The sequence below is a fragment of the Candoia aspera genome, chromosome 2, assembly GCF_035149785.1.
Source record: "Candoia aspera isolate rCanAsp1 chromosome 2, rCanAsp1.hap2, whole genome shotgun sequence".
Classification (NCBI taxonomy): Eukaryota; Metazoa; Chordata; class Lepidosauria; order Squamata; family Boidae; genus Candoia; species Candoia aspera.
In genome coordinates, this window is record NC_086154.1 from 150,922,554 (window position 1) to 150,946,945 (window position 24,392).

Sequence of the window (24,392 nt, forward strand, 5' to 3'; positions counted from 1 at the left end):
TTCTCAGGATTCCACAAATACTGGATTCTACTAAGCCATACAGCACGCACACCGTTGTCCAACTCTGGGTCTGACAGATTTCTAGAACCACTTACCCCTCTGCCTTTCCCCTGCCTCAAAAAGTTGGTACTGTATGTTTCTGCAAGTTGTGCAAACTGTATCAGTCTCTCACTTTTGTGCAATTGAAAGCACGACTTTCCATATAGCAGCTGTGCAAAATAAATGAACTGCCCATTCAGGTACTGTATCCAAAAAAAATGATTTGTTTGATCACATACATTCTGAGTGTACAAAATAAGTTCAACACCAGCTTATAGGTATGAAAAAAGGGTGTGATTACCTTATTGTTCTATGTATTAACCTGCCTCTCCTTGTTCCACTGTCCCTCATCTAGGCAGGTATGCAAAATGAGCAAGTTTCCACTCCCTGTTGGACCTTGAGTTTGTCGTATGAAACTTTGCATTGCCCCAGGATGCAAAGCAAGTGTGCCTTGCACACCAAGAAAGGGCTGTATCATAAGAAGCAGGCATAAAGATTAAATGTCAAGTTGCCAGCTGGTCTTGGCCAGCCCTGTCTTACTAAATAGCCAGTCACAAAAATGTGCACATGTGTGTGCAGACAGCGGTACAGATCAATGCTGCAGGGAGAGAGGCTGGAGAAAGAGGCCCTTTCCTTCCATTGTGGAGTTTGTTAGGAATGCATGACTTGGATCCATCCTTGGGGGCCATTCCCTGGTTCCTCCTTTGCTCAGCTACTTCAGTTTCCTGCCAAATATGGGCTGTGCCATTTCAATGCGTACTGCTTCAGGAAGCCCATTGCTCCATGTCCCCCCAGCCCCCTCTGAACCATCTATGTAAATAAGAAATAAAAGTCTTTATAACAAATGCTCTTGTGTATCAAACAATTTCAGTCAATAAATGAAAGGAGTCTGTCTTCTCTGAACTAAACAATAAAGTCAATAATTAAATGGACCTCTTTGATGACTTCTGGCTCTTCTCACTTCTTCTGTTGGTTCTCACATTCTTTGGAGATCAAAGAAACTAAATGGGATCTGGATGACTCTTGAATCCTTGGGTGGGTAGGGTATTGGAGATCCAGAAGGTGGAGGAAGAGTGCGAGGAAGCACTTTTCACTTGCCTATATTTTGTCCTGCTGAATTTCCTTTTCTATAGCACTTTTTTCCTTTCCCAAATTAGAGTGCAAGCCATAGCCTCCTGATATGTCTCCTCCAAACTTTCTCTGCTTTGACATTTTGAACATTTTATTTTCCTCTGTCTAAGGTTGTAGCAAAATTGTGCAGAATGCCTAGATCATATGTAAAAGGAAGACTACCAACAATGGTGTGTTTGCCTGCATTGATCAGTCCCTCTTCAGTAGATGTTTAAAGCCAGTGACTTGCAAAGAGACAGGAGTTCACAAACACATGTATCTCATTGATTCCACTACATGGTGACACTGGCTGGAGAGGGAGACAGGAAGTATAGATTTCTGCTTTACCCTAGCCCAGAAGGTGATACTTGAAGTCTGGGCCAGGATGGTCTTTATCCTGTGTACTTTGCATTTTGGAGATACTGTACTGTAAGGATTTAGATAGGAATTCCAGATCTTTTCAATTCAAAACCCAGGTGTATTTTGCCTGCAACTTCCACCAATGCTCTCTGGGAACCCTGATAGTTACAATTCTGGCATATCTGGAAGCATCAGATTGGGAAAAGCTGTGACAAGTAGAATTTTTTATATGATCAGCTTGTCCAATATATATAGCTTCTGTTTCTCATTCATGATGGCCATGTGGCAGGAGGAAGAAGCTATTTGATGTGAAGCATATCTGGAAAACGGCTTGGAAATGAACTAAAGAAATTGCAGTTTCAACAAGAGGGAGAAATGTAGTGATGTAGACCTATTGGTTAAAGCAGAGTGTCAGGACCCATTAAGCCCTCATCAGTTTGCTATGCCAAAGAATTCTCTTCTGACTGCAAATCACCGTGTGTGTAGTGGAGCTCTGGTGCTTTCCATAGTTATCTTAGCAATAGTCTAAGAAGGTGCCAGGGAGAGGCTAAGGCTAAGGTACTATATCAAAAAAAGACAGATGTAAGCTGGTGTGAAATATTTATTGCAGTATCTTGTTCAAAGGTGAAGGCTCTTCTATTTTGTTTGTTGGCTGGATCTCACTCATGCTGTATAGTTATAATTAGCTGTTTGCAGTCTGGCAGTCTCCAGGTTTTACACCCTGGGACTTCTTTTTTATGGGATGCCAATTTAGTCCTTAGCTTCTCTCTAATTGTGTCCTCATAGGCATAGCAACGGCTTTTTAGAACGAGATGCATTAGGAAGGCAAGAATTCTGTGACTATCCCCATCACACTTTATTTGGATAAGCAGTTTTGGGGTTAAATGAGCCTAAGGAAGCCTCAACCCAACTAACTTTGGTGCTGAGATTTTTTGGGGCCACCAAACCTGTAGTTAACCCAGTTGGAGCTTGAGTGCTCTGTCCCAACCTTCCCTGAGCTCTTTACATATGTGGGCCTGCCTCCCCACATCATCACCAATCAGCCCAACAATAGGATCATGTTGGTTGCAGAGGACAAGAGATGGGATCCAAGACATTTGGAGACTACAGGTTGGGAAAGGCGACTTTAGATCATCATCGTCTGTGACTGTATTGCCTTCATAATTTATATTGTGCTGTGGATTTGCGATGGAAGCACCCGGAAAAGAGAATTGCAGACTTGTGCTAGAGCCGATTACAAGCTCAGCCCCAGGACAGGCAGGCTCTCATGCCAGAAAGTGGCATGGCCATGAGCTTTGTGCAGCAGGGGCCAGCCGGGCAAAAGCAGCCATACATGGGCAGGGCAGAGCTGGTTTACCTGGCACTTTTGGCATGTTTCTGTGTTGCTTTCCTTCCCCAGCATTTGAACTCTAAAACTAGGAGGGTGGGAGGGGAGATAAGCAGCCAGTAGCCTCACTGGCAAGGTAATACCTCGAAGGACATGCGTACCTGTTGTTTCTCCCTGCTACTGAGCTACCTTAAACATTTAGATAAACGTGTTGTAACGCTTCGCAGTGACATTATCAGACTTTTTTCCAAATAAGTCAAAGGTGATGGCTTTGGAATGCAGGCTTGTTTTGTAGCCTTTGTTGGGATCAAAGAAAAAGTAAGGGGAGGCAGGCTGTTCAATGTAATACTTGCTGGAAGGAAGTGAAGGAAAGGGGGGGCAGGATGTGGTGGGGATCATGGTTTACTTTCCTAGCAACTCCCAGACATTTTTAGCACCCACCCCACACATGTGTGAAAACTCTTTGCTGGAGCTGCAACTAAGCAACCTTCTCTTTTTCCTGGGCCCAGTTCCAGTGGAGATTCTTTCCCTGATTCCAGCAATATTGTATTTTCACTGTTGCTTGGGTTGGTTTTAGTCAAGATTGATTAATTAAATGCATTCTCCCCAATCCCCTAAAGCAGCGTTTTTCAACCTCAGCAACTTTTAAGATGTGTGGACTTCCACTCACATGCTGGCTGGGGAATTCTGGGAGTGGAAGCCCACACATCTTAAAGTTGCCGAGGTTGAGAAACACTGCTCTAAGGGAAGACTTTGGCTTCTTTTCAGATCCCATTCTTAGATTGCTTATTTTCTCCTCCTAGGATTATTATTATCAATATTTAGTTATGGCCAAGGACCAGAAATCAATACAAAAATCCAGTGAAATGAGATGTAAATTTAACATTGGTAACAGGAATCAAAGAATCAGTGAAATGAACTGTAACTAACAAGCCTTTTGGGACACAGTAAGTGACCAGACATACAATATCTTAGACCCAGCACCTTCTTTCAGTAATCATAACTGAGCAAAATCAGGTAACCTTCCAGGAAATTTCCAGCACCTTCTTTCAGTAATCATAACTGAGCAAAATCAGGTAACCTTCCAGGAAATTTCTGTAGACCGATCTGCCAATACAAAAAAGGTGTTCTGTTCTACAGGCCAGCCCAGGCAGTTAAGAGAGGAGGCAGCAAATCAGAATACCAAGGGTAATAGACAGGGCAACACAATGAGGCACGCAAAATTGTTTCAATTGCTCTGTCTGAGCAATTGGGCTGGAACTGAATGTTCCTGAACTTCCCTTCCAGGACTATTGATGGTAAAACACAGAGGTCCTCCTAGGATGAGCAGATGCTCTTACAGTTTTATAGAGATGTAGGAAGGAGCACTGGCATAGAGGCCACTTGCCAGGAAAAACTCCTGAAATTCTATAGAATTTTGAAAAATAGGCATATTCTAACCCTGCTTGGTTTTTGTTTTTTGTTTTTGCATTTTTATTCCTCCATTAGCTCAACACTCGGCATTAAGCACTAGGCATTAAGTGTGGTAGGTTTACATATGCATATATATTAATCAATGTAAATGAGGACTAACAGGCCTCCTCCCCTCTTTCTTTTTTTTTTCAGAGTGGGATGACAAGCATGCAGCTGAAGACCTTTTGGTTAATAGTAGACTGGGGGAAGGGGGAGATTTCCAGTAGCTATAATTACTGCATCATAGCCAGATACTCAGCTGTAGTTTTCTGTACCACAACATCATAAAGCCTAGCAAAATTGCATCCATTGATGGTCCTGGATCTCTGCTGAGAAATTAAAAAGGGAAGAAGGCACACTCTTTCCTCCCTCACAATAAGGGCTTAATGCTCCCCTACTTTCACTTTGTATCATAATTCTCTGGAAACTGTATAGTTCTAATCTTGTCTTCAGATTTGCTTGGGCCTGGGCCTTCAAACTAAGGCTAGGTTGTTTGATATTCAATTATACTTTTGATGTATATTATGTTATCAACACATACTTCTACAGTATTCTTAACACCAGATGGCAGCAAAATCTTAGTTCTACTCATTCCCATTTTGAATAGTCATTAAACTGGAGCCTGTTTAGGAACTGTACATTCAGATAGACAGAGGGGTGCATATGAACACTATGGGAAAATTGTACTTCCCCCCCCTCCAATATAGACATGGTGGGGTGGAACTAGAATTTGGACTTGTAAACTCTGGATAATTGCTTTTGAGAACACTGAGGTAGGACTTTTACTTTCTATTCTGTTAAAGAATTCCTCCAGTTTTCCTCTGAATAAATTCCAGTTTTGCTTCTTAGTGATAAACCAGTATAACCAAAGTTAAAAGTCACAGAATTAAAAAAAATGGGAGGGGGGGATTTTAGCATGTACAACTTTTTTTAAGTTTTCATGATGAGCTCAGCCTATCAAAAATTATTCCTTCTGTACAAACCAAAACCTAAAAGAAGTGCCTTTGTTCTTTTATTTAACCCTAGGGGCTGTCCTTCTGTAACCACCTTCCTTCTTCCTGTGATCCCTGTTCAAATTTCTAAATAAATCAGAAATGGGATGTGGTGGTGTGGTAGAGCGTCTCTGAGTGGTGAGCCAAAACCCAGTAGTTTTCAGGGTAGTTATGTCAGTAATGAACAACACTTAGCTTCAAGGCCATGAAGCAGAAGGCAAAGTGTCTGTAACTTGAAAGGGGTAAAGAAGGAACAAAGGAGGAAGAAGTGGGTTTAAACTTGGATGGATATAAGAGTGAACTGCACTCTCACACTGACAGAGGGCCATCAACAATTTAATGTGGCTTCAATCAACTGGCAATAAAGATTGTTAACTAGCTGTCCTGTCCAGACTATGCAGCCAGACAAGGTCTTAAAAACACACTTTGTTAAATAACTATTTACAATAATTAAGTCTTTGGATATGAAGGCTCAAATCAAGAAGACCAACTGGGCACAACAGGAAGCAAAACAGGGCTCTCTCACTAGACAAGAAGGCTGGATATGACTGGAATGCAGTGCTCTGGAAGCAACGGATCTCGAACTGGAACGGAGTGCTGGAGCTATTCTGGCACTGAATCACTGGCAATCTGGAACTGGACTGGGACTAGACACAGCAACTGGAGCTTGGGGGCAGGGCTTGAACTCGGAACCAGGTGAAGCTCGGCTAAAAGACTTGGACTAGGCAAAATTCTCAGGACTGGAATCTTGGAGCAGGACTCGGTACTTGGAGCAAGGCTGGGAACTGGAAGCAAAGCTGGACTCGGCTGGAAGCCCTGGACTAGTCTGAATTCTCTGAACTGGAGACTTGGAGCAAGGCTTGGAACCCGGATTAAGGCTAGAATCGGCTGGAAGCCCCAGACTAAGTTGAATTCTCTGGACTGGGAGCTTGGAGCAAGGCTAGAGACTGGAAGCGAGGCTGAACTCGGCTGGAAGACCCGAAGTGGCCAGGAACCCAGATCCTGAACAAGATAGTTGTGAAACCCCAAGGCATGGCTGAGTCTGCAAAGCGTGGTTGCACAGGACAGGACAGGACAGGACAAGCGGCGGTGCGGAAACTTCTAGGCTTGATTACGCTGCTGAGGAGATCACGGAGTTTCGCGGCTGGCTGCAAGGTGAAGGCTGCTGGGCACAGCGGACGCTGGTGCCTCGGTTGCAGCAGATGCAAGATTCAATTCCTCTTCAGAGTGGAGCTCAAGAGCTGATTCCTTTTCGGCAACAGATGCTGCCTCCAATGCCAGTAAGGACTCTTCTTCTGAAGCTGCAGGCTTAGAGGATCAGTGGTCTCCAGCAGCCCACTCTCCGCGCGGCTGCCTTTTATACCGTTCTTCGGCATGCTTGGAGTCTCCTGCAGCCAATCGGGCTGCTTTCTCCTGCACACGCTTTTCAGCTCGTTGTTGGCGTGCACTGATTGGCGTATTCAAATCCTCCTCTGAATCTTGCCCAATCAGCGCCATGGATTCTTCCCGCGCTGCTGGCTCAGCCTGGAGTTTCATTTTCCCGGTTTCAGACCAGTAAGTTTCCAATTCCTCCTCTGATTCTGAAAGAGTCTAACGTTCTGAGTCAGAGGCAGGCTTGGTTCTGACACTAGCTGCATTATGAAGCCCTGTTTGGGGTTGGAGATTTATGGCTGAGGCTGGTCCAGGAAGCCTGAGGTTACCATTGTGACTTTGGGCAATGGGGTGAATGCCCAGGTAGAACCAAATCGGGTTTCTATGATCCATGCTTGTACAGTGTATTTGGTCTTCAGTTTCATACATGAGTGTCCATGTGGAAGGTTTTATGGAATTAAAATTAGCCACGATGTCCCATAGCTTTACTGAAGGCCAAGTTCGGACCCTCAAGATCTAATCAACATATTCAAAAACAAGAAGAGAAGGTGGAAGACAGAGAGTTTTAAAATTAGTAAATGTCTAGATTTACACATATGATTTGTTGATCCATGGTTATAAGCCATTGGTTAGTTCATGAATATGATTGATTGATTGATTGATTGATTGATTGATTCAAGTGATTTGTATGGCTGCCCAACTTGTAAATTACAACTCTGAGTGACTAAAAGCACAGAACAAAAATAACTCCAAGATACAAAAACCACAAAAACACAATACAGTACAACCGAGGCCAAGTTTCAAGCATGTCCACATTCCCAAAACAATTACAAGAAGGACTTACCCAACACAGTGGCCCAGAGCCCGGGAGAGAGGGGAGAGGATTTCAAGGCCTTATGGAACGTCAACAGAAGGCCTGCAAATGGTAGTGCGTCTATCATACCCCTAAATGCAATTTGCAATGCCTCAGAATAAAATAAAATACTGTATTATAAAATGGCAGAAATCTCATGAAATCACCAAATGTGATTTCAACATTCTTACTTGAGAACTTGTGAGAACATCAGTATCTCAAGAGCAAATACTGACAGTTCACAAGTTCGTGTGTGAGAATGCTGAGCTTTTGTGATACTAAATACCTCAATATTCAGAATATGTAATTTTACCATTTTGATAGCAATTACTGTATGCTTTTTAACCACTGTCTGAAGTGCTTAATTTTAAATCTTTGTGGTAAAAATCTTTGCCATCATTTGTTTGCTTATTTTGGTTTCAGGAGACATCCAGTATGAAATCTCCTCAGCTGTTGTTTCCCAGATAGGAAATACTGTTGTATGTCAGTTCTGTTAAAATGTCAACTGTCAAATATTTAATATTGAAATAAAATTACACAGGCACTCAGATCTAGTTAAATGTTTAGAGAGAAATTAGCAGATGCTTTGAGAATATCCAGTGAAATTTTCAACAACATAATTCACACGTGAGAATTTTGTGGAGAATGTTTGGAACAAATTAATTCCGCACCTATTAATTGTCATTCTTAACTAAAGAGAAGCAATGTTGTTTTTTCCCACAATGGCACATTTGCCTTCTCCATACAATTACCAAGATTTTCTTGCTGATCATACTACTTGGCATCTAGAATGCATTACATGCAGGGTAAGTTGAGATGTGGTATGCCTAGTGTGATTATCATAGTACTAATGTTGCTGTGTGCTGTCCCTGATAGTAGCAGCCACGTTGGTTACACACGTATTAGCCACATTCAGATAAGTAGGTGGCAGGGCTCTCTACAGCGTGTACACATTTATCTTTGGCACTAATCACAGGTAGGCTGTTTACCATCATCTTTCAGCGATGAACCAGATGATGCTGCCCTTGGCAGTCACCACAGCATCCTGGTTATCCTCCATTTTAGCTTGTGTCCTATAACTTTTGTGGCTGGCTAGCTAGCAGACATTTTCTATATATACATATTTCTACATGTACAGAGGAAATAAATAAATAAATAAATAAATAAATAAAATTTCATTCTCTAGCAGCCTTCATTGTTTGTTCCTATGTTATCCCCTAAGTGTCTGCAAAGCTTGAAAAAAGATACAGGAATAGCAGAGATGCTCTGTTCGGAACAGCCCTGTAGTGTGGCTGATCCAATCACACAGGGCTACAAGATCTGGGTTGCAAAAATCTGGACAGCCAGTGGATGGCAGCAAAGAGATACCCTGACTCTTTGGTCATCCAGAGTTTGGTGGCCCATATCTGGTAGCTCTTGTCTATATTAATTTATTATTTATATCCTGCTTTTCCTATGGGAACTCAAGGCAGTATACCTAGCATACTCTCCTCCCATTTTCCCACACAGCAGCAATCATGAGAGTGAAAGCAGAGTGGGCTGAGTGAATGTGACTGGCCTGAGGGTATCCAGTGAGCTTTTGTAGCTGATGGGGGCTTGAAGGTGGGTCTCCCCAGGCCTAGTTCAACACTCAAACCATTACACCATGCTGGCTGACATACATCACTCTTTATGGGTGAAGGCAAAGTTAACCAGAGATTAACGTACGTCCCTATTAATATTGGGGGAGATGGGCGGTGATATAAATTTAATAAATTAAATAAAATAAAAAATATTTGGATGACACGCTATGTGTTTAGGTGGGTAAACTTACTACAAGCAAGGTTACAAACAGTTGTTAAGATAATCCCCTAAAACTACAATTTAATGTATGTTCTGAGCTCAAAAGTTACCCTAGATCTAATCACTACATTATGACTTACCGTAATATTGACATAGGTGCATGTGTGATAGACGTGAATACAGTCCTTTCTCCTGTGCTCCTCACCTACTCCCACATGCTTGGTTATCATGATGTGGTCCAATGCTCAAGGTTCTCTTCCTCCAGTTTAATTCTAAGTCTAGAAATTTGCCTAGGGTGGACAATGGAATTAGAAACTGGGGATATTGGAGAGCTTAGTTCTCTGCCAATGCGTTATTTTTTTAAAAACAAAATATTCAGTAATTCTGTTCTGTTCTGTGTGAGAATAAGGAGGTTTGCTATACATACAGATACACATAATCCCAGGGATTGTATGAAAAATTCAACTGAAATTTGGGCTGGAGGAAATTCCACACTGGAGTGCCATTTTTTTTACTGACATTGTTGCCAATGGTTAAGTATGACCAGATTGGAGGATCCAGGTTCGCTTGCATTTTGACCCACTGCCAGTGGTTCTTTATGGGAAGTTCCCTACTGATAGGGGAAATCATTTTAGCTATTGCTAGGGCAACCCAGCTGTGCCACTGGAGAAGGTAAGGAAAGGCATGCGTGTTTGGGTAGCTATTTTTGGATCATGTATGGGCACCTTTTTCCTGTTCTGTCATGGATGGGTGGATACAGTTTGTGGGATGTTTCCTTGGGCATTGTTGTTGCTAGTTGCCGTTGAGTCGTTTATGACACGTGGTGACCCTGTGTATAACAGAACAAAATGCTGTTTGGTCCTGCGCCATATTCCTGACTGTTTGCATCCATTGTTGCATACAGGATGTCAATATATGCTTCAGGCATCCATGTGCACAAAGACAAAGTAAAGGTGAAATTGTAGTTCCAGGCTTGCCCACCCACATGCTCAGTACAGATGTAGAGCACAAATGTACATCTATTGAAGGGTATTTCTCCCCAGGTATTTAAATTTGGATTCAGAAATGCCCATCTTGCAACAGCTGTAAGTGTTGCAAGATGGGCAACGCAATGATGCAGATGTATCATTGTTTTTGGCTGAATATTTGGAAGTAACAGTTATAAAAGGATCAGACCCCTGGCTCTGCATTTTATTAAGAAAACCAGGAATGGGTGCCACTTATGACTACAGTAAGGCACAGGCATTTAGCACTTGGGAATCTCATATACAAATGTTAGCAATCCTGTGAGAAGCATTCCTCCTCCCCCTCAATACCACCATGTACAAATACGTTTTACCACATGCAGATCTGTGCACAGTTTCATGACTATTTATTTATTATTATTAATATGACTGCCCATCTCTTGGCAGCAACTCTCATAAGATTGAAAATCAGTAAAACTCAGTAATTTATTCAGCTTGTAAGCCACCTGTGAGGTTTTATTTTAAGGCCTAATTTCAGAAACTCACAACACAAGCCACGATGGATATGCGAAGTTCTTAATTAGGTCTTTACCTCAGACTGTCAAAGCCACAACTGGCTCCACTTCCTCCCGCCTCCCTCCTTTGTCTTCCCACCTTTTCTTTGTCCCACCCCTTCCTCTGCGTTGGCAGCTTGCGTGATGGTGGCCTCTCAGTCTCTCAGTTGTGAATGGGGTTGCTGCCATCTGCTCTCTTCTTATCCCTTGCCCCTTCATTGCTTGTAGTCTCTCCTCTATCCTTCCTTCCCTTTGATGTGTAAGGTTAGAGCACCCAGGTGCAATTAACCATTGCCCTGGGTTCTCCATCCTTACATGCCGCCTCCCTGCGGAAAGATGGCCTCCCCCCCGTTTCGTCCCCTGGATATAGAGGCACCTGGCAAAAAAAAAAAATTAGGAGGTACATATGATAAAAGCATTCTGTTTAAGCTATGTAGGTTTAGTGGGATATTGCTTATGGAACACCCTGACTAGGTGGGGCGCTTGGACATGGTGGCTTGCCACCCACTCATTTTCTGTGTCTGGTAGGTGTTTCCAGCGTACTAAATATTGTAAGCCCCCCCGACATAGTCTGGAGTCTAGAATTGCTTGTATTTCGAAGTGCTGTTCACCATCAATCAGTGTGGGGGTGGGTGGGGGTGTTTTAGGGTGCCATCGCGTTGACGTTCATACTGGTTTAAGAAGACAGCAATGGAAGACTGGGTGAATATTGTGCAATGTTTTTGGAAGTCAGAGTTGCACTGTGACATCATTGATAAGTCACGTGATTGGAAACGGGCTGACGTACTTTGGGCCAAGTTTCTTCGACGGCTGATTCGATTTCAAGTATTTAGTAGAAAGATAAACCATGTCTCCCACTTTTAGGGGCCACTCGGTGGACCACTTTCTATCAGCGTATTTTTTTGTAATCGGCCTTGGCATCGTCAAGCGCCTTGACAATTGTAGGCCAGCTGTCTCTGAGTTGTGCAATCCAATCATCCAAGGAGAGTATTTCAGTGCAGAGTTGTGAGAGTTCCAGGATGGGCACGAAGTCTTGTCCGGTAGCGACCTGAAATGGCGTAAATCCTGTGCTTGCGTGTACTGCATTATTATATGCTACCTCGGCGAACGGGAGTAAATCGACCCAATTGTCTTGCTGGTGGCTGATGTAGCAGCACAAGTATTGTTCAAGGATTTGATTCCTCCGTTCACTCGCCCCGTCAGTTTCTGGGTGGTGGGTGGAGCTTAGGCCTTGGTTGACACCAATTAACTTGAGAAATTTCTTCCAGAATCTGGAAGTAAATTGAGGTCTTCTACCACTTATGATACGTTCGGGAGTACCATGAAGGCGATAGATGTGGTGAATGAACATCCTGGCCAGTTGACTGGCTGTGGGAAGTGTGGCACATGGGACGAAGTGAGACTGTTTTGAAAAAAGGTCGGTGACCACCCATATGACCATCTTCTGTTTGCTCTCAGGGAGTTCAACAATGAAATCCATGGCGATTTGTTTCCATGGGCAGTTTGGACTCGGGTATAGTTTTGCCTTGGGTAGTTCTGCCCCCGGGATAAGTTCTATGGCGCAATCTGATTTGGTCTGACTCAGTTTCGCCAAAGACATCCTTCAAGCATCTGTATTGTCTGGGAATGCGGGGTCCCTCATTTGCAGTTTCCTTCTTAACCGATTCCTCAAGTGCTCCCATGAGCTCAGATTGTGTGTTCAGTGGCCCTACGGATAATTGGTTGTGGCCCCCATTGGCAAAATAGATTTGTCCTGACCTCCAATCTATTCTCGGATTGCGTTCTCAGAGCCAGGCGAGCCCTAGGATCATGGGGTGGTGGGCAGTTGGGATTATAAGGAATCTCAGGACTTCTTTATGCTTCCCCACCTGCATAAGTATTGGCTTGGTACAATATTTGACAGGGCCCCCTTTCATATCCCCCCCATCCAGCTGGGTGAAGGTGATGGGGTTGTCTAACTTATCCACCCATAGCTTTAGTCTGGCTACCATCGTAGGGTGTAGTAAGTTGCGCATGCACCCCGAGTCTAGTAGTCCAGCTATTGGGATGGGGTCCCCACCTCTTAGTGTTTTCAATCGTGCACGCACCAGCACTACTGGGTACTTCCCACTTATCACGGGGTCCTTGCGCCCATCTTTCCATTCGACGCTGTTTAGAGCATGCTCACGTCATTTCCCAACAGGCAGTTCATCTTTGGTAGAGGTTTCAGAGTCCTCATATGACTCACGCCATCCCCTCTCAGAAGCTGCCGCTGCCAGTGTCTTGAGTTTCTTATCTGGGGCCTTCGGGTTGCTTGCATTGATCTTGGGCTGCCCCTGCTTCATGGGACCTGGGCAGTTGGCTGCTCGGTGTCCCTCCTTCCCACATTGAAAGCACAAGCCTCTACATGCTCTTCGTTCTTTTTCTTCAGCCCATGGCCGGTTCGCCACCCATCGTCCGCTGGGGTCTTTTGTAGTGTTGTAGCACCGTCCTGTGACATATGCCCTGGGTTCTCCATCCTTACACCACCCAATTCTCAACAACTCTGGGCAGCTCAATAATAATAATAATTGTAATATATTATTATATGCAGATTGCATATGTTCAAATCATGATTTACAAGCCACTATAGGTGGGTTTACCTATCATTGTCAAAACCAAATAAACCACATTTCAGTTTAACATGAGCTGTGAACCTAGTCTGCAATTTCAGCCTTGGCAATTTAAGCCATCAACAGCTTTTTGATTTGAACTCAGAAGGCAATAAACAGTCAAATGTTAAAAATACGCTTGAATTACCTGGTAATTACCATATATAAATACCGAGATTTAGTTATGAGGTGCTTGCTTTTGCTGTAAATATTTTAGCAATAATTGGCTTGTATTTGGGTAGGTTGGATGTCAGATGCATTACCCCTAAATCCCCAAGAGATTCAAGAACAGCTTATGTAGATCTCCCATGGGTTTTTTAACCTCAGAAGTTCAGAGGGGCAGATCCATGTAGCTTTAGCAGAAGGGACTGAATTCCTAATTTACGAATGGTGATTATTATGACTTGCTGTATGGAGCAATCATTACAGAGGGTGGAACTTGAAGTGACGTCTCCAGCCTAGCCTGACTCTGTTCACAAGATTATGCTGGGTTTTATACTTAGTCCATCTAGATCAGTGTAACCTAAACCATTACCTTCCACATTTGCTAGTCTAAAACTCCCAATTACCACTTGACAGATCAATTTATACTATGTTATAGTTTGGTAAGAATACTGAACTGGTTAGAATACTGGTTAGAGATCATTAACAACCTTCATAGAACTACAGATCCCTGGATTCCCTGAGATGGGTTCTGGGAAGCTAGTTTTAAACTAAATGTTTTATTTGTGTCCAACTTCGTCAATCGGTTGATTTCTTTCACAGAAAAAAAATACAGTATTTTTAGAACCAGATAAAATATTTTCATGAATATGCTTTGACTCTATACCTCAGCCATGTGCTTCATAAAAGAAGTTCATAGGGAAAATGTTTCTTATACCAATTATTTTCTGCTCCAAAGGGCTAGCAGCAACTTTGTGACATACAACCACGTGGAGATGTTCTACCCCCACTTCCATCTCAGACTTATTTGCATATTTAGCACAGAGAACAATTCACAGTAAGAAAAGGGGGGAGAGAAAGAAAATACAGTGTGGTTTAAGTCAAGGCAGCTGGGAACTGTAGAGAAAAGCTTTGCATTTTGTCACTGTTTGTTGCCAGGGGTTGTGCATGATCCACTTAGTGCTTGTGGGAATCCTGTGCTGTTTCTTACTTGGCCCAACAGGCTAGCAAGGCTGGTGTGTGTGGCATGGCAAAGCACCACCTTGTTCCCATGCTGTCAGGTATTCCTGTATCACCCTCAATTGTCAGTAACACGGACAAGAATACAGAACATTATTGGCTGCTCCAAGCACTTCGTGTATGTTATCTCAGTCATCTTTGGATAGCTGTTTAGCAATCTATATCTTGCTGGCTGGGGAATTCTGGGAGTTGAAGTCCACACAGCTTAATGTAGCCAAGATTGAGAAACACTGCTCTATATGCATTAACTCCTGGAGCCTCCCAATACTTTTCTTCTAGCCATGCACACTTTTGAGATCAGGGCTCAGCTAACAGCTGATAGAATAGGCTGCTGAGAGATACGGAAGAAGCAAGTTCCGATGGATGGATGGATGGATGGATGGATGGATGGACAGACAGACAGACCATTTATTATTTAAAAGGGTTACCCTTTTTCCTAAACAACTGGGGCAATTGGGTTAAAGACCCAGATCAGTATGGTTTGCCCTTCAGTGGAGCCCTTGTGGGATAAAATCAACCAGGAGACATATTCCATGCAGAGTTGTTGTTATTACTGTTGTTGTTAGTTGCTGTTGAGTTGTTTATGACTCATGGCGACCCTATGTATAACAGAATGAAATGCTCTTTGGTCTTGCGCCATATGCCTGACTGTTCCAATGTTTGCATCCGTTGTTGCTGTAATTGTATCAATCCATCACACTGAAGGTCTTCCTCTTTTCCACTGGCCCTCGACTTTACCAAACATGATGTCCTTTCCAAGCGATTGGTCTTTCCTGACGATGTGCCCACAGTATGAGAGTCTAAGCCCAGTTATCTTTGCCTCTAGGGAACATTCTGGTTGTACTTCTTCTAAAACTGATTGGTTTGTTCTTCTGGCAGCCCGTGGTATTTTCAGTAATCTTTGCCAACACCACAATTCAAATGCACCAGTTCTTCTTCTATCTTCCTTTTTTAACGTCCAACTTTCACAGGCATATGAGGCAATTGAGAAGACCATGGCGTGAGTCAGATGCACCTTTATTTTTAAAATGACATCTTTACTTCTGAAAACTTTAGATAGGTCTTTGATGGCAGATTTTCCCAGTGCAATATGTTGTTTGATTTCTTGATTACTCCTTCCCTTGGCATTGATCGTTGATCCGAGTAGAATGAAATTGTTGATGACTTCAATTTCTTCTCCATTTATTGTGACATTGTTTATTGGTCCATTTGTGAGAATCTTCGTCTTCCTCACATTCAGGTGTAGTCCGTATTGCTGAGTACAATCTTGGATCTTCATCAGCAAGTACTTCAAGTCTTCTTCATATCCAGCAAGCAAAGTTGTATCATCTGCATATCGCAGGTTGTTAATGAGTCTTCCACCAATACTGATACCCCGTTCCTCTTCGTACATTCCTGCTTCTCGAATTACTTGTTCAGGCTACATATTGAATGAGTAGGGTGAAAGTATACAACCTTGCCGCACACTTTTTCCAATGTTGAACCACTCGGTGTCACCGTTTTATGTTCTAACGACTGCCTCTTGATCCGTGTACAGGTTCCACATGAGTACAATTAAGTGCTCTGGAATTCCCATTCTCCATAATATTACCCATAACTTATTATGGTCCACACAGTCAAACACCTTTGCGTAATCAATGAAACAGAGGTAAACATCTTTCTGGTATTCTTTACGTTCAGCTGAGATCCATCTGACATCAGCAATGATATCTTTCGTACCGCTTCCTCTTCTAAATCCAGCCTGGACTTCTGGTAGTTCTCTATCAATGTAAGGCTGCAAACGTTGTTGAAGTATTTTCAGCAAAATTTTGCTAGCATGTGAAATCAGCGAAATTGTTTGATAATTTCCACATTCTGTTTGATCTCCTTTCTTTGGAATGGGCATGAATGCGGATCTCTTCCAGTCAGTTGGCCAGGTCGTTGTCTTCCAGACTTCTTGACATAGAAGAGTAAGTGCTTCCACTGTTGCATCTGATAGTTGAATATCTCAATTGGTAATCCATCAGTTCCTGGAGCCTTGTTTTTCGCCAATGCCTTCAGTGCAGCTTGAACTTCTTCCTTCAGTACCGATGGTTCTTGATCATATTCTACCTCCTGAAATAGCTGAACATCGACTAACTCTTTTTTATATAGTGATTCTGTATATTCCTTCCATCTTCTCTTAATACTACCCGCGTCATTTAATGTATTGCCCATAGAATCTTTAAGGATAGCAACTCGGGGCTTGAATTTTCTCTTCAGCTCTTTCAGCTTGAGAAATGCTGATCGTGTTCTTCCTCTTTGATTTTCTAGTTCTAGGTCTTTGCATATTTCTTCATAATATTTGTCCTTATCTTTTCGAGCTGCCCTTTGAAATTTTCTATTTAGCTCTCTTACTTCATTTTTTCTTCCATTAGCTTTAGCTACTCTGTGTTTAAGAGCAAGTTCCAGATTCTCATCTGACATCCATTTGGATCTTTTCCTTCTTTCCTTCTTTTTTAATGATCTTTCACTTTCGTCACATATTATGTTCTTAATGTCTTCCCACAACCCTTCTGGTCTTCGGTCATCAGTGTTTAGTGCATCGAATCTGTTTTTGATGTGATCTCTAAATTCAGGTGGGATGTTTTCTAGACCATACTTTGGCACTCTTGGACTTGCTTTGATTTTCTTCGGCTTCAGCTTGAACTTGCACATGAGCAATTGATGATCTGTCCCGCAGTTGCTCCTGGCTTTGTCTTAACTGATAGTATTGAGCTTCTCCATCTTCTCCTTCCACAAACGTAATCAATTTGATTTCTGTGTAATCCATCTGGCAAGGTCCATGTATACAGTCGTCAACTGTGTTGGAAAGAAGTATTGCAAATAAATAAATCATTGGTCTTAACAGAATTCTATTGTGCGATCTCCAGCATTGTTTCTGTCACCAAGGCCATGTTTTCCAACTACTGATCCTTCTTTGTTTCCAACCTTTGCGTTCCAGTCGCCAATAATTAACAAAGCATCTTGATTGCATGTTTGATCAATTTCAGATTGCAGCATTTGGTAAAAGTTTTCAGTTTCTTCATCTTCAGCATTCGTGGTTGGTGCATAAATTTGAATAATAGTATTAACTGGTCTTCCTTGTAGGCGTATAGATATTAGTCTATCACTGGTGACATACTTTAGAATTGATCTTGAAATATTCTTCTTTATGATGAATGCCACGCCATTCCTCTTTGATTTTTTATTCCCAACATAGTATACCATATGATTGTCAGATTCAAAGTGACCAATGCCAGTCCACATCAGCTCACTAATGCCTAAGATGTCGATCTTTAGGCGTTCCATTTCCATTTCATCCATGCAGAGAGAGATTTTTTTATCCAAAAAAACATAAAGGGTATCTGTCTCCTTCACTTTCTTTTTAGCCCTTGATAAACACTGAAGCCACAATCTCTCTATATAGAATTGGGCTTGATAAACATTTATAATGATTCATCCTCATTCCTTTTCCTTCACAAGGGCACTTTATACATCTGAAGAACTCGGCTGCGTCCATCTACAAAAGCTTATGCTGCAATGAAAGTATTAATCTTAAAAGATGTCACAAGACGCTTTGTTGTTGTTATCATGTGCTCAAAAATCTCTACTGTACACATTAGATCACCCAGAATAAAAAAGTCCCTTGAGGGAGGTAGAACACGGTTAGTTCCACTGATTTCAGTGCGGCTGGGCCTCTTGCTTTGATTATGAATACATTTAACATGAGATGGATGCTTGGAGCTTCTTGCAAGAAGACAGGATTCAGGGAAAGCCAGTTTGAATTCTGCAGCTAGTGTTATGTGTTCTGCATTGCCTGAGGGCTGTCTGAGTGCACATGCTGGGCTTAGGGGAACTCAACTCACTCCCTCTGCTGGCAGTCTTCACTCAGAACAACTGTTGCTGCCTACTCGCATGGGGCTGTGGAAGAGCTGGACCCTAGGGAGCACAGGCATCACAACAAAGGACTTAGAGATCCTAATTTTTGTCCAGAGATTTTTGGGGGAATTAGTAAACCTGAAAAGAACCCCACAAGCTGCTGTGGGCAACTCAGCCAAAATCTGTTTCACTGCATCTTCGATAGGGGTGGGGTGGGAAAAATTTCTCTTTCACAGCATAGAAAGAAGTCATTCAATCTTTTCATGCCATCACTGCATCTCAGTGAAGACCCTAAGGTGTTTATCCTTCCCAGGGCATACCCAGAATTTCAGCCTGGCTCGTGGGGGAAGAAAAAAGCACTCTGTTTAATGAAATGAAAAAGGTCTTTTTTAGTGCGAGTAGTGGCAAAATATCTATGGATCAAAGGGGTTAAGTTGGAAGTTTAGTTGGAACATTCCCCCACTGCTTTTTCTGTTTTCTTTGTCTAAATGTGGTATTTCAAAATTCATTATTTGTCACATGTCTAGTTTATTCCTAGGCCTGCAATTATGAGCACATTATTGCTCATAATTCATATTTCCAGTGTCACATGATAGGGCTTTTTGCTGTTCCCATTTCACAGATTAGGCAACCGAGTTGTTAGAAACAGACCTCAAGCCCAACCAGTATGAGTCCATTGTTTAGTTCAAATTTAAACCTGTATCTCATGACAACACTTTTAGTGAGCCACATAAATGTTCTCCTGTGTTTGCCTGCTGCTTATCTGTCTCATCTCAGAAGCAAGTGCACTTTCATCACTGGTTTTTCTGATACTTTGAGCTTTGCCATGAGTCAAATATAAAAAGCTCTTTCAACATTAATTTTAGGGCAATGTAAAGGATAGCAGAGATAGGTGGCATTGACCATTGGATGGAGCCAGCTGGCCAGGAAATTGTGCAAGCTTTACTATTCAAGAAAATGGGGGTGCTTAGCTGATACATTCACATGGAGCAATGACATTGAACCCAAGGGGGGAAAAACACAAGTACTCAGCTTTATTCTCTGCATGGCAAGCTGCCTAATAAGCATGAAGGGTGTGAAAACAGGACAAGCTAAACAAGGGGATGAGGAGGACAAGCTTTGTCTAGTCTCTAGGGAGGAAATGGTGACTCAGAAAGAGAGGAACTGCCTGGGGGATGTAGAGTTTCCTTCTCTGTTAGGATAGGAATGTACATAGGTCTTGGTGTCTGCTGGTTCTTCAGGCTATGCTGGCCCATGTTGAGGGCACTCCTAGGGTGTTCCACTGATGTTTTAGTCATCTTGCAGCCACCTCAAAGCTCAAAGGTGAGATGTTGACTGGGTACCATGAAGAGCAATAGACTGGAGGACAAAAGAGACTTGACCTATCCTACACCATCAAGAAGAGATTGTTTCTGTAGCAATACAGGTTGAATGAATGAGAGCGATGCAGGGGAACTAGGTATGGTTTGTGCTTCTAATCTCTTAACTGTGGGTTACTGTGGCCTTTTGGCTCTTCCATCCTAGTTGTCAATATATTGTGGCTGGCTCTAGGGGCTAGTCAAAGGAGCCAGCAGTTGTAAACTGCTTCTCATGTCTGCATGTAATAATGTGATGTCTTATTAGGCAATGTGGTGGTTATCCACAGCCAAGGAAATTGGGTGACTAGGGTGTAACTGGAGAGGAAATGGAAAGGGGAAGCTCTCAGACGGGAATAGAGTACTCAGCTTTATCTTGGTGAGGTCCCAGCTGGAGACCGGCGCTCCAATATGCTGTACTGAAAATTGCAACAAAGTGATTGTCCACAGTAAAGGTGAGAAGGATAAACTGGCAAGGTTGGTTTGGGGTGGAGTGGTGATTACTAGGATAGTTTGATGAATGAATGGCAACTTGGAATGAAGCGTTTAGCTACTGTGTCATTAACAGAGGTTGTGCCTATGTGACAGCTTTTGCAGGTATGATGTTGGTGTGAGACAAAAAAGTGCAGGAAACAATTACTGTTTTTAGGACAAACAACGGCCAGCAAAACTGAAACGAGCAAATCCAAGTTCAAAGGACTGAGTCAGGGCCCAACAACGCCTATCAATCAGGAGCTAAAATACATATTTCCTGTTCTGCTTGGAGGGTTAAAAGCTGGTAATGGTGCATTAGACTTTTGCACATTTTTCTGTGACTCTGAACAGACATTATGCAGACAGACTGAATGCTCCCTGCCCCTATAATTCCTTCTGGGTTTATATAGGGGATATGGGGGGGAGGGGGAATTGGAAACAGTGCCACAGAGGGTTCACGTATATTGGCTAAATCATAGTGTGATGGGGAGGATTGATTTAAGATAATCTCAGACACAATGGTTTGTAAATCTTGGTTGATGGCTTCACATGGCATGCAAACCCAGATAATAAAACATAATTATCCGGGTTTGCGTGCCATGTGAAGCCATCAATTAAAACATATTAAACCATTGCATGGTTTAAGATAGCATGTAATCTTCATCATTTGGTAGATTGCAAACACATTTGCCCTTTTTCCCAACAGCCCACTGTGCTCTCTACAAATCTGTATGTCTTCCCTCTAGTACCCCTAATTCCTCTCAATTTACACAACATGCTATACCCATCTAATTTGGAACCAGCCTTATCATGAAGGCTCAAGATACCATCACAGCTGACTCTACGGAATTTGTTGCTGCTCTTTCCATTTCACAGGGTAAGGGACTGATTTTGAAAGACATTGACTTGCTCAAGGCTCTCTTACTTATTATCTTACTGGAATTTGAAAGGATGAGTTTCAAGTTTGAGATGCCAACAGAGAGATTGCCCTGTCTCAGAATGGCTGTGTTCACACAACACATTAACCCATAGCTAACTGAACAGTGGTTTACTGAGTTAGCCCTATTGCCCAGCTTTGTATAAAACTTTTCAGCTAGAGTCATACAGTGTCATGAGTACTGATGGTGAGCAGGAGGGGGCCCCTATCCAGGGGGGAAAACGCATGCGTAGTACTGAGGAGTTAAGCAGCCATTCAAAGAGACACAGATCAGACTTGCCTTAACTTTTGGGGTTTATCTGTCTGGGTTTTTCCCACACTTCTTCAGTTTGTTAAGATTTTCTGTCTAATGTAGCAATAATAAACACTAGAGACCTATTCCTTGTCTCGGCGTGGTTCCTGACTGTTAGGACATACAGTATGCTTAACTTCATTAATAAATTCACATTTGGGGGGATCAAACAAGACATTGAATCAAAAACTCAACAACTCCTTTGTCGTCGCCTGGTTCCTTCCTGTGCATCTACTCTTCTTGCTGTACATTGAGGCTTGGAGGTTTGAGTGGTGGCCGGGGTGGGGGGTGGCCTACAGTAGAGTGGCAGGCTACTGTGGACCCCCTTCCCCTGTGGAGGTCACTTTTCCTGTGCTCCAGGTAGCCCTGAGAAGGAAGGAGGAAGGAAGGAAGCCACGTGGCTCCATCTGTTTGCTGAGTGCTGTTGTGAATGGACTGATTCCTCCTCCTGGGTGAGAGCCAGAGGAGGAATTGGGGGTGGGTGAATGAGGGGAGCTATCTACCAGCTGGTGGGAGTGGTAGGGGAGGGTGCCTGTGAGTGTTTCTGTGTATGAATGTGTTGTAATGTGTTTGAGTGTATGGTAGTGTGTGGGGAGGTGGTGGCTGGGTACCCTGATGGTGCTGAGAGCTGGTGAAGCTATAGTGCCTCGGGGTGCCTGGCTTTCCCTCCCAGGGATGGTTGGTGAGGACAATGGGAGGTTCTCGGTCCCTGGTCTTCAGGGACTTGGTTTTGGGGATGGGGCTGCCGTTGCGGGGGGTGGATGTGGGCCATGGTATTATGGTGGTGATGGGCATGAGGACGTATGGTGAGAGACAGGGAGTGGGCTGCTCTTGGGGAACGTGGAACCATTGTCTTATACCAGTTTCACATTTCAGCTCCTTGGTCTCTACAGACCTTCAGTAGCCCTGGCCTCCGGCTGCTGCTACTGCATGCCAGATCAGTCTGCAATAAGGCCTCCCTCATCAGTGATTCAATCACTGATGAGAGGGCCAACCTGGCATGTACTACCGAGGCCTGGCAGGGTCCAGAAGTGGGGTAGCCCTTTCAGAAATCTGCCCAGTGGGATTTCAGGTGTGGTATCAGCTGAGACTCCAGGGCAGGGGTGTGGGTGTGGCGATTGTCATCCAGGAATCCCTTATGGCTCTCAGGGGTGCTGCACCACAGATCACCAGATGTGAGACCCTGTTCATTAAGTTGGGCTCTAGGGATCAGTTGGGATTGTTGATGTTGTGCCAGCCTCCCTGCTGCATAGCAACCTCCCTGCTGGAGCTCCTTGACTCCATTTCTGGGCTGGCAGTGGAGTTCCCCAGAAGGGGGACTTCAGTCTGCCATTTCTAGGAGTGAGGTTTGAGGTGGCTTGGGAGTTCATGGCCACCATGATGGCCATGGGCTTATCCCAGGTCATCCAGAGCCCGACATAGGACAGTGGTCACACTCTGGATCTGGCAAATTAAGCGATGCCATGAACATCTTATCCCAGTGCCTGGAGGGTCTGGATGGGGAACAACAGGCTTCAGCTGAACCCTGGCAAGACTGAGTGGCTTTGGGTTTTGGGGCCTACTGGTTCTAGGACTATGCCATCTTTGGTGCTGGATGGGGTGGCACTGCCCCAGACAGACCCGGTGCACAGTCTGAGTGTCCTCCTAGACTCATGACTCCTGCTCGAAGAAGGGCTGGGGCAGTCGTGGCTGGGAGGGCCTTTGCACATCTTCATGCTTTGCGGCAGCTGTGCCCCTTCCTGGATCAGGAGGTTCTACTCATGCCCTAGTCACCTCCAGATTGGACTACTGTAAAGAACTTTACATGGGGCTGCCCTTGAGGAGTATCCGGAAGCTTCAACTGGTGCAGAATGCAGCAGCATGGACAGTTATATGTGTTCCTAGAAGAGCACATGTTTCACCTCTGCTCCGCAAGCTACACTGGCTGCCAGTCTGCTTCCAGGTCCAGTTCAAGGTGCTGGTTTTAACCTTTAAAGCCCTTCATGGCATAGGGCTGGGTTATCTGAGGGACCACCTCTCCCTAATTATATCAGCCCGTCCCATTAAATCTGGCAAGGAAGGCATGTTGCAGGTACCATCTGCCAGGGACTAACATTTGGTGTGGCCCAGGAGGCGGGCCTTCTCTGCTGTGGTGCCTGCCTTGTGGAACATGCCCCACCCCCGAAGACAGGTTAGCTCCATCCCTGCTATAGGTCCGGAAGTCCCTCAAGACCTGGTTGTGTCACCAGGCCTGGGGGTCCCAGGGAACCGGAGACCTCCTTAGATGGCTCCACTGTGGTTGATATTTTTACTCTTTTCATGTGGTTTGTATGTTTTATTTTTTTAATAATATTTTCATTTTTAATAATGACTTTTTATAGTTTTATAATGATTGTTTTTATGTATTTGTTGTTTTATTCAATTGTTGTGCTCTGCCCAGATTCGCTTTTTGTGAGATGGGTGGCCATATAAATGTGATAGGTAGGCAGGCTGGATTTGTGATTTGCACTACATGTGAAGTAAAACCTCCCTCCCCACTCCCAACATTAAATCTTAGTAGGTTGTGTAGCAATTTGATTTTTAACTTACCTGGTGAAGCATGTTATATGAACCCAGCACTGTGTTTGCACACTGTGTCTGGTTTACTCAATTAATCCAATTTTCTCAGAGTTACATAAACTTACCACCCATACTAAACACGCTATGCAAATGAACCCTGGGTATCTCTAGTTTCCAGCCCATCAATCTTACTTAATTTATTAGTTATGATTCCCTTTCCAGACTTCAGAATAAGCTGCCTTTAAAAACAAAATGCCTTTGTTACTAGTGTCTTTGCAACGCAGACATATCGCAAATTGA

The 24,392-nt window shown here is 43.5% G+C and overlaps 1 protein-coding gene across 4 annotated transcripts in view; it reads left to right on the top strand.

The window, feature by feature from the left end:
• IQSEC2 (IQ motif and Sec7 domain ArfGEF 2) overlaps nucleotides 1–24,392 on the top strand; it is a 154,445-nt gene that overhangs the window by 77,650 nt on the left and 52,403 nt on the right. The gene's annotated exons all lie outside the window — the stretch shown is intronic.